Consider the following 14,497-nt stretch of genomic DNA (forward strand, 5'->3'; position numbering starts at 1 on the left):
TACTTCGTTTCTCAATTTTTTTCAAAAGTTTTTAATGTTTTTTATTTTATATTTTTTAGTCAAGCAATTGCAGATAGGAACAGCCAGTCGCGTCGGACATACAGTAACAGTAGCAGTGGATGTATTGGCTGAGTCGCACGCCTTATAAAATCAATATTCAAATAAAATACCGAAAAATAGTTTTGGATATTTAACTGAAGAGTATTTGCAAACCCAGATCTAGTGAATATCGGACTTATATTTAATGTAATGTATTATTTATTAATATATTAAATATAATGGGGGTAAATTGTAATCATTATTCAAAATTTTTACCTTTCTTCACTTCTTTCAAGATCGAATTTCTCATTATTACTTTATTTTAGCACTTTAAATTCGGAATTTAAAAAAATCGTTTCTTATTATACTCTTACACCATAAGAAGAACGTGTATATAAATTTTCATTAATTAATCTTTCGTAGTTTTTGCTGGGCGTTGATTATCAGTCAGTCTAGACATATTATTTTATATATAATTAATCAGAATAAATGTATAAATAGAATTAATTGGAATAGATATATATATATATAATTTCTATAATATATTTATTTATACTGTAGTTTAATTTTTATTTTCTGTTGGGCCAGATATTATAACTGTTTATTTTACTGTTATGGAGTAAGTATAACTGAAAATCACTCCTTTATTCAATATAAAATTGGTTATAGATGTTATTTTTATTTTCTAAAATTATTTATTGACGTATGTTACCAAATTAAAATCTACTTTAAAATCTTTTAATACTTTGATATTTATTCGTGAAATAATTGAGTCTTTTATTATAATTAAAAAATAAATAAAAAATTGATAACTCATTAACTTTTTAATGTGGTTCAATTTAACCAATTACACATGAAAGTGGAAAAATTATAACATTTAGACATCTAGGAAAAATTTGTGCTATATTATTGTATTTTGTTTATAGATGATTCTTTATTTAACATCTTTTCGAACAAGAATGTTATTACGATTTTAGATAAAATTATTTGCTTGTGTAATTATAATTCAGGTGAAAGTTTTGAAAAATCTTTTTTAAGATCCATTATTCTGATAATTTTACCAAAAATGGAGATTAAAATCATTTTATTCATTCCAAAAGAGTGAACGAAATTATGACTCAAAAAACTTTAATAAATTGAAGTATGTTTCAAAGAGTGACGAATTACTCAAATTTCTTTATTTTAGATACAAATTTTTTATCGTTAAATTAAAATTTATGATAAAAATTAAATTCAAATTTAAGTTTTAAATTATATTAAAACCCGTAGTTTTTATTTTATTAACTTCGATGTACCTGAACGAGTCTTTTCAAAGTTTAGCTTTTTATAATTTTGTTAATCCCTAACAAATATTTGAGCGTTATGTAAATTCATATTCCTAAACAAGTTAGTTAAAAAATAATTATAATTTCAAGTTAAGTAAGTTTTTCATTGCATTTTATTTTTTTTTAATGAAATATGTGTTTTAAACAGTAAATTTAAATAAAATAACGTTTTACTTGTAGAATTTTTCCTATAACCTATTATGTATTGAAGTATGAAAAGTGAATAAATATGAATAATGTATTTTTATCCCTGTTATTATATATTATTGTTATAATTATTATTGTTTTTTTGTGCCATTGTTGTGTACTATAGCCTATCTGTTGGCGATCACGAAGAACATTATATTGTATTACATTATATAATTATATTAAATCTATCCTCTGAATATAACTCTGCAGTATATCAGTATATACAGTATAAGACGTAAAAAAAGAAACAAAATAAATTTAATGTAGGCTGTATGACCACTGTAAAAACAATAGATTCATAAATTGCCGCCGGGTGAATACTTTTAAAACTTGAAATTAATTTATAAATACATTTACGCATATAAGTCCACTATCATACAATGCCAATGGGCATGCTGTCGGATTTTTGAATTTGTGTACATATACATTTATACATATGTTTGTATTTTATATATACATAAAATGTATTTTCAATTCTCAGAAAAACCTCAGAAAAAACCTGATCCTCTGAAGCAATACCTAACGATGGTCCCGGAGGTTAAAAAAAAAAACAAAAAAAAACTATATCCATGCCATAGTGATAGTAATCGCAGTTCGGTGATGATCGATTATGTGTAACACAAGATTACACCTGTTTACACTTACCTAATCCAATTAAAAAATTAAAAGTGACTAAAAAATAAATTAATTTTAATATCGAATTCACCTTTTTTATTATTTCATTTTTTTAATATTTGTCGTGAATCTGGTTACCTAATTTTGTTTCCCATGTTGTTACTTATTTTTAAAATAAATTTTTCGTTTTTATTCTTTAATAAGGTAGTCGCCTGGCGGTTTGTAGAAATTTTACAGTCTTTCTCTTACGTTATTTATTTTAAAATTTTATTTTGGGACCTTATACTCTCACTCACACTGTTATTTAGTTGTAAGAATTTATTATGTTATCTCTACTTACTGCGGTTCTGTAAGAAACTGAATGTCTTTCCAGTGACATTTTTTCAATTAACTTTTGTTCCGTAGTTTATTTTTAAATTTTAACATTTCAAGAAAAGTAATTTTATATTTTATTAGTTGATTGCTGATAGGTTGGTATCGCGGGCGTTGATTATTAGTAATTTATTTATAGCTTCTATTATGACATAAGCTTTAAGGAAAATACCACTAATTTTAATATTAAATAAAGTTACAATGAATTGTAACTCTACCCTCCTTTACTAGGAAAAATTAATATTATAATTATCGTTATGAAATAAATTTTTTATCGAATTATTTCAATTCAAAACGCAAAAGAATATTGCATAGAGAAGAATGTTAAAATAGACACCTATCGAGTATTTATAAAGTTTTGCGACAAACTTAATAATTTTAGTTTCCCGACCTGATTCCTAAGAATTAAAAATAATATGTTACTTGACTATTTGATCGCTCAAATCCCCCCCGATCTACAAGCATCCTATCAAGGAGAAGTACTTATACGTCCATTAATGCCTGTGTGAAGAATATAACTTCGTTACAGTAACCAAATCTAGTTACGTTTCCAAATTTAATGTATTTTTTTTCAAACAATGAAGGTATGTTAGGTAACAATGATTTCCGGCGGTTGTCTAGTGGTTTATAATTTTGTCACGTAGCTTAGATTTAGAAAATAAAACAGTAGACGATGTTAGCGTCAGGAGAGCGACCAAGTGTTTATATTATGGGAAGTTCACCAAGCATTTGATTGTCTTCTTCCTCTAACTAAAGAGTGAAAAAGACAAAAAACATACAGGTTACAAATAAACAATAACGCTACGACGATCGGGTAGACCGTATTACTGACTTCTGTTGATCAACAATTCGAAAGGCAGTCAGCAGTTGTCAGTCTCCCACGAGGAGCAGTAGCCGTGATATCGTCAGGGTCACCGATCACCATCTAGTTCATTCAATCAGTCATTTATCATTTCGCTTTCTGGCCGTTGGCTCTAACCTAACTTCTGCTTCGGTTGATTTAATTCGTAATGAAATATTGTACTAGACTCCCATACAGTTTCAACCTTTTCCATTTTTGGACGTATATAAACTCAGGTGCGTAACTACACACGGTACATAATTATGCAGGAGCGTACCGTTACAATTTTGTTTCCGTTTAAAATTGCATAGACGTAAAATTTAAAATTTAGCATTTTGCCACTCGAACAAATTCTCATTTTTGTTCGTTCTAATACACACCTCAGCGATCGACTTTGTATTGACAATTTATGCGACCTTTACCCTTTCAACCAAAAAATCATAATAAAATAAAACTATCGATAATTATTGTCAACAATATTTAATATAAATATTCTTTTCTGATAAAAGGTGTAAACGACAGTTCTCACTCAGAAAAAGGTGAGCGTAATCATACATTTATCAATTGCAAGTGAAGTTGAACTACAGCGAATTATAATATTTCTATAATACAACATAGTTTGGCCTTTATATTGCTCATAATGCCGTTTTCACGATAAATTTATATCGGCAATCCCGATTTACATCTATATAGTACAGCCTATATAAAGAAACCTTAGTTTCTTTATATAGGCTGTTTTTTTATATATAATTTATTTTCTTTATATAATTTAGTTAATTAGTTATTAACAACCAACCGTAGGATAAATCTTTGAACCGATTATAATCTTAACTTAAATTATTTGTAAGGGGACTACTCCTACACGACTTTTTATTTTTAATTCATTTCTTTGTTATAATTTTTTGGAATAAAATAATTTACTTGTTTTTTCAAATATATATTACGTCCATTCTTTATTAATATTTTATTAACCGTGAAGAAAAATATTGAAAATATAATAAAAGGATATCTGGGATAAAGTTAAAAGAAATAATTAAAATAGATAAAAAAAAGTTAAGCCAAGGACAAATATGATAATAAAATATTTATTCAATTTTATTAGTGGAAAAGATTTCTAAGAAAATCAAATAAAAAGGATGAACATGTGAGAAAGGGACACCTGCGTTTTATAACCTAATTCAAACAGTCGCAGCCAGCAATAACCTGTCTTTTCAACAGATATACGACCCCAACAAATCCTTAATTTATGCACGCGCGCGCAAAAAAAAAATGTAAAACGTTCCCATAATCGAATATTGCTTGACTTTTAAGATGCTACTTTTTGTTCATTGTCAGAGCTTAAATCATACTCAGTTTTTTTTAGTATCGCACGGCCGAAGCTAATCCCTTACCGAATGAAGCTTCATTTTAAATATTACACCTTCTTAGACCGCGTTACGTGTGTGTTTGTCACTATCCTCCTTTATTATATTAACTGTCAAAAAATACCACTTTTTATTGCATATTTGAAGACTATATTCCGTTTTAAAATTCTTATCTCATATTTTTTGATCTTTTAAAAGATATTTTGGGAGAAATAATTAAATTTTTATTTGAGTTTTCATTTTTAACCGAAAATAATTAAAATTTTATTGTTAATCTTTTCTTTTGTTTGATGTTTTAAACTGTATTTGTTGTCTTTAACAAATTAATATTAAATTTATTTAACTAATTTGGCTAACTAAATTTATTTAGTTAGCTTGTCATACTGAAAAATTATGATGGTTAACTTTAATTTAATAGTTAAATAATAATTTAAATTTTTAATTAATATTTATATAAAATTATCTAATTTAAAAGTAATTTTTCTAATTTGAAAAAAAAATTTTGTTGCTAACGCATCCTATTTTCCCTGTAGGTAATCATATAACGTACATCCCAACAGTAAATATTGAATAATGAAGTTTCAGAAAACAAATTAATATGTTTGTTAAAACCATACGTAAAACATATATATATATACTTCTGCGTCAGCTAATGAGAAAAAAAATAAATAGCTCATTAAAATTTATGATTTAAGATATTCCGTTTAATTTCATCTCATTTTTCTTGAATAATAGTAATAATAATAAATTAAATACTGAATGATCAATCACCACGTTAAATTTTAATAAAATTTAGATTTTAATAAAATAAAAAGAAAAACAGAAACATAGCTTAGTAATGATGTTAAATAAAGATGATGTTAATAAAGAAAAAAATACATTGTCTTAATTTATCTAAAAAAAAAAAATAAGTTGATAAATAAATTTAATTCTAAATCTAGAATTTTCTAAATAAAGTTTATATTAATAAATTACTTTAGTAATACCGTCATTAATAATGTTCATTTCGTTACTCTAGATATTTGAATGAATACGTACTAATTTACTTTAATTAAAACAAATATAGCGAACCCGCGCAATTTAGTACGTTGTGTTTAGTGCAAGCGGCAATATTGGATTAATTTTCTAATGACTGACTATTTACTCAAATTAAGTTTTAACCGGAAAAAACGACAGTAAAACTTAACTACACAATAGTTCTAACTACGACAGTAAAACTAACAGAGTATTTGGAAGCCTGTAGTCGTACAAAAAAATTTTTTAAAGAAGAGATTATGTTGAAGACAGCTGGGAATAGCTTTCAGTGACAGAATAAAAAGCAGTTTTCTCCTTCCACTATTAATCACGTGTGTTTACAGTAATGATGGAAAACTAGTTAGTTAATCGGCGTGAAGAATCAGTTAGTAAACAAGTTATAGCACCAAAAGGGAAAATATAAATTGGTATTGTCCCTGCCGAAAGAGGTAGTTATGTGCGACAGTTCATATAAGAAAGCACTATCGATGCCTACGGTACCATCAATGTTCAAATGTTAAGTCAAGTGCAACGACCTAAAGGTTGGGGTGCCAGCTATTAGAATATTTTAAATCGGCATCCGTTGAACTAAGTTATATTGCACGAACGGTTGAAATATTTTATCAGTTTTAGAAAAACATTAAATGAAAACAAAGTTTTTCTTATTCTCGATAATCAGTTATACAAAGCAGTGCCGGTTAATGGCTTGTAGCCACTGTGCTTCAGAAGTTTTGTTCGTTATAATGATTGCAACGGGAAATGTAACACCTACACGGGTTTAACAAGAAAATTATCTTTCAAAAAATACCATATCCGTTTTTGCTAAAGATATTCTACATTTTGAAATATTAGGAAGGATATGAGGAATCCGTTTATAAATAAATATAATTCATAGTATTGAATTATATTTATTCCGTAAATTGTATCAGGAAATTTGATGGGGATTCCATCTAGAAACAAAACAAAAATTGAAAAGCGAATTGAAACTGAAAAACGAGAATTGATATTGTTCTGTTAAAGTTTGTGGTATTTCTTCCCAGAACGTCAGATAAAAGAAATATGCTGTTCTAATAAAATGAAATGATAAATGATGCGATATATAAACAAAACCGAACGATGTAAATTCAAAATCATCTAAATAATATAAATTTTTGCAGAATTATATTTCTGCAAAAATTTATCTCCCTTAGAGAACATGTGTGCTGTTAAAAGCGAAAATGTACGAGTATGTTCCGTTCCATGTCGAATCGGTTGGTTCTGCACTGAAACATCTACAGAGTGATTCAAAGAAACGGGAAATTTTGAAAGTTGTGTTAGTAGCCGTGGGCGATTGGTACCACTTGATAAGTGGCGCCAGCCTCTCTAACCTAACCTGCCATTTAGTTGTCATGGATCCTTGGAGTGGTGCGCAACGTGCATTTGCTAGCAAAGCGTTTTACAAAAACAATGACAGTGTGGAGGGAGCGCATAGAGAATTTCGCCGTCATTTTAATCTGGGGCGGCACGACCGTGTTCCATCAGCACATGCAATTAAAACATGGATATCTAATTTTGAGGAAACTGGTTCGGCAATGAAAAAGAAAACCCAGGCCGTGAGCGAACCGTCCGTACACCACAGAATGTTCAAGCTTTACAAGATGCTGTCACACGAAGTCCACATCGGTCAATCCGTCGTCTCTCAGCATCTTTACAATTGCATAGTTCCAAGTGTTCGAAGAATGTTAGTGAAGGACTTGCAATACCATCCGTACAAGTTGCAGATCATCCAGGAACTGAAACCGAACGATGCAGTTGTGCAAGCACAATTCTGTAATGTAATGCTTCAGAAGATAAATAATAACGAAGAGTTTGTTCACGAACTGTGGATGTCAGACGAAGCGCATTTCCACCTCAGTGGAATTGTTAACAAGCAAAATTTCAGATACTGGGCACAAGAAAATCCTACGCAGCTACATCAGCGTCCGTTGCACAGCCAGAAAGTGACCGTGTGATGTGCTATGTCATCTTACGGTGTTATAGGACCTTATTTTTTTGAGGATGACAACGGTCTTGCGATTACAGTGACGTCGGCTCGTTACGTAGCCGTGCTTGAAACCTTTGTTGTGGAACAACAAAAGAGATTTCCACCGATTCTTAACACAGCCTGGTTTCAACAAGACGGAGCAACGTCACATACTGCACGAATATCGATGGCAGCTGTACGCCGATTGTTTGGACAACGTGTCATTTCACGAAATGGTGACATTAGGTGGCCTCCCAGATCGCCTGATTTCTCAGCTTGCGATTACTTTTTGTGGGGTCACCTTAAAAGCAAAGTGTTCCACAGTAGACCTGCTACAACGGAAGAACTGAAGGCAAAGATCCGAGAAACAATTGCGGAAATTCCAGTTGAGATGTTACGTCAAACCATGAATAATTTAACGAAGAGACTTCGTGAGTGGTTACCTAGAAGAGGAGGTCACCTGCAAGATCTATCTTTAAAAATAAACTAAAATGTATGTATCCTAAAATGGCAACATTTGCACGATTACATGGAATAAAATTCATTTTCTAAAAAAAATTTTTCATTAACGTTATTTAATTTTTAAAATTTCCCGTTTCTTTGAATCACTCTGTACTAGCGCTGGCTGATGAGTTAATCTAATATGATCATTCGAGAGTCGGATTCCGCTTGGAGCGATCATGTTTTGTTTAATGTAACATTTCATTCTAGTGCAGAATAGTTTTATTTTGTAGTCTAAACTCTAATGTTGCTTATAGTGTTTATTGATAATATTCAATTGAATAATTTTGACTAATGTGTCATTTATTCATCGGTCTAATGTGACTTGTATTTTCGATATTCAAAAGACGTCTTTGATTAATTAAAATTTAACGATTCAAGAAGAATATGTTTTAGTTCATTTCATCATCTCAACCATCATTTCAACCAAATACAGTTCATACTCGCTCTACAACTTAACATAGCAATCTACATGGTCATCGCGGGTCGGATCTAACATCGTCCTCAGGGCAGGATCGTTGATTGGCCGGATAGTCAAGTCGACGGATTTACGTGTGGGATTGTGCACTTTAGTTATCGCTATTCAGAACTTATAACGTATTTCTGAAAGGTTGAACTAGTTTTTGAGCCGAGCGTATACGTTGCTCTTCAAATCTTTGAGAACGCTCTGGCGTTTATTCACATTGTCTACGATCATAAATTCTAGTAACCCTAGAAGTTATAAACCAGGATATAAAAATCTGCAGAATGCTACTTTACTCGCGTGATGATTATTTCTCACGACTCGCCGGCAGATTAGACAATGAAAAATATAATAAAACACATAATTACCTTAAGATATCGATGTTAAAATAAAATAAACACATTAAATTTAGTAAAAGAAGTTCTAGGCTAATTATTTATGCTTTTTTATCGCAATGATTGGTTCAGTAGTTTTCGCGGTTATCGGAACAAACGAAAAAGACGTCTATTTATATAGTAGTGACTTAATAAATTGAAGTTTTTTGATTCATTCATCAAAAATAAGTAAACAAAATGCAGTACCATACGATAAGACTTAAACAGTCTTTTTTTAACTACAGTACTCGTTTACTTCTGTAAAACCTTTTCTGAAATGTCCTCTTGAGGCACAATTAAAACACAGTGATTTTTTTATCATTTTTGAGATCTCTATACTTTCCTTTTAGTGCAGTTATACTAGCTATATTCGCCGAGAGAATAATGTGTAATTACAATTATTTAACTAGTTATTCGTTAATTGATTGATTTTTTTATCTTCTGTAAATGTTTTGAAGTTTTGGGAAGTATGAATAATTTGAAAAAAAGTCTTCCATTGCATATTAATCCATTTTTGGAATTTTTTTCTTAAGGCGAACATCCAGACTAATTTTTTTAACTTGGTATGTCCTGAAGGTAGACGGCGAAGGATATTTTCTTCAAACTATTATCTAGAAATGAATATTTCTGCGAAAATACAGTATCATTAAAATATGATTAAGCTTATAATCCACAATGTTCACCCATTCGTCCTGCCATACTCCTCGTCCTCGTCCAACCTATCACGAAATACGTATAATACGTACGAGGTGTATGAGAAAAGTAATGAGATTGGTAACGCTGCGAGAGATCTGGCAACGCTGTCTACCGGTCTTGCTAGACCGGTTTGTTCATCCCTCCCACATGTTCAGTACGAGTTTCAACTCCGTTCAGCCAACACATTATTTTTGACAGCGCCATCAGTGAAGTTTTGTTTTTGTTGTTACAAAAATGGAGCATCGGAATTTAGGGCAACGTTGTGCAATCAAGTTTTGTGTTAAACTTGGGGAATCCGCGAGTGTGACCTTTTAAAAGTTGAAACAGGCCTATGGGCAACATTGCTTATCAAGAGCACAAGTTTTCCGCTGGCACAAATCATTTTTGGAAGGCCGAGAACACGTTGAAGATCGACCTCGCTCAGGGAGACCTTCAACTTCAAAATCTAACGAAAACATTGAGCGTGTGAGGGTTCTTGTGAAATCATACCATCGTTTAATAATAAGGATGATGAGTGAACAGTTAAATTTAAACACTTTCACCGTACATCAAATTTTGACAGACGATTTGGATATGAGAAAGGTTTGTGCGAAATTGGTTCCGAAAAACCTTACAACGGAACAGAAGGACAATTGAAGAAACGTGTGTGTTGATCTTCTTGAAAGGATTGACAATGACCAAGAATTCTTCAATCGTGTGATCACAGGTGATGGATCCTGGATATTTGAGTAAGATCCTGAAACAAAGCGAAGAGTGACACACTCCGTCATCTCCTCGATCGAAAAAACTGTCGAATGAGCATATCAAAGATCAAAACCATGCTGATTTGCTTTTTTGACAGTAGGGGTATCGTGCATAAAGAATTTGTTTCTCCAGGACAAACTGTTAACCAAGTGTTTTACAAAGGTGTCCTTGGAAGGCTTAGGAAAAGAGTGATTCGCGTGAGACCAGACATTGCAGACAAATGGATGCTTCATCATGACAATGCTCCGTGTCACACGGCCATTTCCATAGGGAATTTTTGACTTCAAAACCCATTCCTACGAATCCTCAACCCCCCCTATTCACCTGATTTGAGTCCTTGTGACTTTTTCTTTTTCCCGAAATTGAAACATATCTTAAAAGGACGTCATTTTGGATCTCTGGAGAACATTCAAAAGACTGTGACCGACCAGTTAAAAGCCCTACCAGTTGAAGCCTTCCAGCGCTGCTACCAAGAGTGGGAACAACGACTCCTGGTATTGTTGTTTGAAAAAAATAAAAACTTTGGTAAGTAAAACATGGTAATTGTCGGGCTTTTGTTTGCCGAGAAAAAGTTTGCAAACGTCTTTAAATGAAGCCCAAGATGCACTTTCTAGATTATTTAACATCGAGTTAAATACATCATCTTTGACCAACTTTCTTATTTAAGGACCAAACAAGTATTCCTTTTTTAATTTTTTCTTCACTTTCATTCGGAAATTTCTACCCGATGTATAAAAATCCGGAACTATCCTTTTTCATTGTTTTTAGAAAATTTTTCATTACTCCTATCTTGATATGGAGAGGGGATAAAAATATTTTTTTTGGTTTAAATAAGGGCTCATGAATAATATTTTTCCCATTTAGAGTTAAGTTGTCTCGTTTCTTCCACTCACACAGTTGTGTAACTGTCCACTTTATTAAAGAATTGGAGGATCGTATTTCACTTTCGAATGAATTAACTTTAAATGAAGTGCAAAAAAAAATGTGTATTTGTAATTTAATAGTTAATAATTAACAAGGAAGTCATGTGGTGTCAAATCGGATTTTTTTTTTTTTAAATTCATGTAATACATATTATTTCTTTTTTTCAGAATTTGATTTTATTTAAATGTTTTATTTCATTTGGTCCGATTTAATCAATCTGTATTCAATCCATTTTCATTGCTTAGGTGTCCTTGGAAGGCTTAGGAAAAGAGTGATTCGCGTGAGACCAGACATTGCAGACAAATGGATGCTTCATCATGACAATGCTCCGTGTCACACGGCCATTTCCATAGGGAATTTTTGACTTCAAAACCCATTCCTACGAATCCTCAACCCCCCCTATTCACCTGATTTGAGTCCTTGTGACTTTTTCTTTTTCCCGAAATTGAAACATATCTTAAAAGGACGTCATTTTGGATCTCTGGAGAACATTCAAAAGACTGTGACCGACCAGTTAAAAGCCCTACCAGTTGAAGCCTTCCAGCGCTGCTACCAAGAGTGGGAACAACGACTCCTGGTATTGTTGTTTGAAAAAAATAAAAACTTTGGTAAGTAAAAAATCAGTCTCATTACTTTTCTCACACCTTGTTTATTTATTTTTTTGTATAATATTGAATGTTAAAATAAATAACTAATTTATTAATAAGAAATAATTTTATAGATTCTTTAGACACAAAAATAATATTTAACTTCATAACATTCAGCATATGTTACTTTCTAACTACTTACAGACATAACCTACATAACGTTGTACATTGATATAGAGTGATTGCCATGTAACCACAGAGGTTCAAAGGAATGACCTCAATATTTGTAGTACTAATCCACAAACACAGGAAGGGTTTATATATTGTGGACATATATATTTTACATTAAATCTATATCAATTTAATACTTTATATAAAAAACCCACTAATCAATCTGCAAAAAGCTGGGTAGAATTAGTTTCAATGGGCTTGTAAAACTGAAATTGTTACTTGGAATATGATCTTACTACTGGGAACACAATTTAACTGGGTTCATGAATGAATCTTGATCATTTATTTCTTATTTTGACTAGCTGTTGTATTGATTCCGAATAACTGAGATCCTTATTCACTTGATTCCAGATCTGACCCTTCGCCTTCTATTGCCTTTTCCTGTCTGGCTTTTCTTCCATACCCATCTTCAACTTAGTGCCCTCCAACCTTATTATGAATCCTGCTCAATACATTCTTCTCGCTTTCATAGTGGTTATAACATCTGAATTCTTATAAAGTATTCTTTTTTCCTTTTTGACCAGTTTTTTCCTATTTTTAGTGAGATATACATTTTCCATAGTATTTTTCACCTTTTTTCAGCATAGTCCATGTTTCAATACCATATGAAATTGTTAGAGTAGGCTGAATTATAGTTTTACATATACTTGTATTTTGGTCTTACATGAAAAAGTGTTTGACGTTTTTCATTTTTACAAGCATACATATATAGTAGATAATTGAAATTAATAATTTTAGGTAGATAGATAATTGTTACGTTAAGTTTTGATTTCTACATATTCTATATTGTAATGCTTAATATTAAAAGAATAAATGACTATACTATAAGTATTAAATGTATTCACTTTTTCTATAGAATAAACACCATAATTTTAATTTTCATCTTTTTCTATTATTTTCTTTAATTCAAAATGAATAAACTTTGTTTTTTTCACTGATGAGTAAACAATTTCTTTTGTGTCTTTTTTATATGTTCCATTGAAACTGAAGTTATGAAAGTTGTCTGCTAATATTAAATCATCTGCAAATGTAGAAATATTTAAATCTATTATTACACTATGTCTTCCTCTGACCTGGCACATGCATGCTCTTCCAAAGTTTTAAACTGAAAAGTCATTTTCCTGTTTATATCAAAGATTCTTGAAATTTTCTCTACTCCCACTTTTGCTTTAGAATTAGATCTGTCAGTTTTATCGGTTTTCAGAAATCGTACATTTTCAAATTTTTATCTGTATTTTGTCATAGAACAATAGATAAAAAATTAAATGAACTCTGTATAAAAGGCCTTATCAATTGACTAATATTTGGAAAACAATTGTTTCAGGATAAAAATCTGCTTGATGATGAATCATAGCCACATGAAGCCTGTTAAGTATTCTCCCTCCCACAATGGATTCACTGTATTTAAAAGGAATATGACTCAGTAACTTATATCATTATCATGTATTATTGAAAAATTGAGTATCTTTAATTCCTTCTTTAGCCTATATATTTTTAATTAAACCACCCCTTAAACTCAAAAATAGTTCAGGAAACAACCAAAAATTCTATTAATACTTTTACACTTGTTAAATTTTAATTAAATATAATTAAATGTACTATTTATCTTTGTCTTTCATCTCAAAAATAAAAAAGAAATCAAATTGCAAAAATTATTTTACTAAATATTCTCATGCAGCTAAGCAATATTTACTAACTGTTAACCTCAAAATGTGTCACGTGATTAACAGTCTCTTTCAGAACTATTAGTGATGAAATTTTTTATAAAATAAAATAATTCAACAAATTTTCATTATTCCATTAAAATAAAAAATAAAAATTATAAATATGTTTTGAACTTTCAAATAGACAATTGAAATGATTATATATTTGAAAATTTATCTTTGTTTTAAAATATAAATTAGTACAGCTAATTATAATACAGAATAAAAAATAAATTAAAAGTTACATCCATTACTTAAAATTCATAATTTAATTTACATTTAATATAATTTAACAATAATATAGTAACAAATTTATTTATTTTTATTATTATTATTTATTTATCAAATTAAGTGATTATATCCTATCAAGGAATGGTAATGTAGAATTTATTCTTAATGATTTAGTTGTAGAAGTAGAAGAAAAAGACATGCGAGTAGGATCTTATTGAAATTTAGAAGAAAAAAGAGACTTTACTATAAAAACTAATGGAATATCTAATTTTGGAAATGGAA

The sequence above is a fragment of the Lycorma delicatula genome, chromosome 3 (genome assembly GCF_047948215.1).
Source record: "Lycorma delicatula isolate Av1 chromosome 3, ASM4794821v1, whole genome shotgun sequence".
Lineage (NCBI taxonomy): Eukaryota > Metazoa > Arthropoda > Insecta > Hemiptera > Fulgoridae > Lycorma > Lycorma delicatula.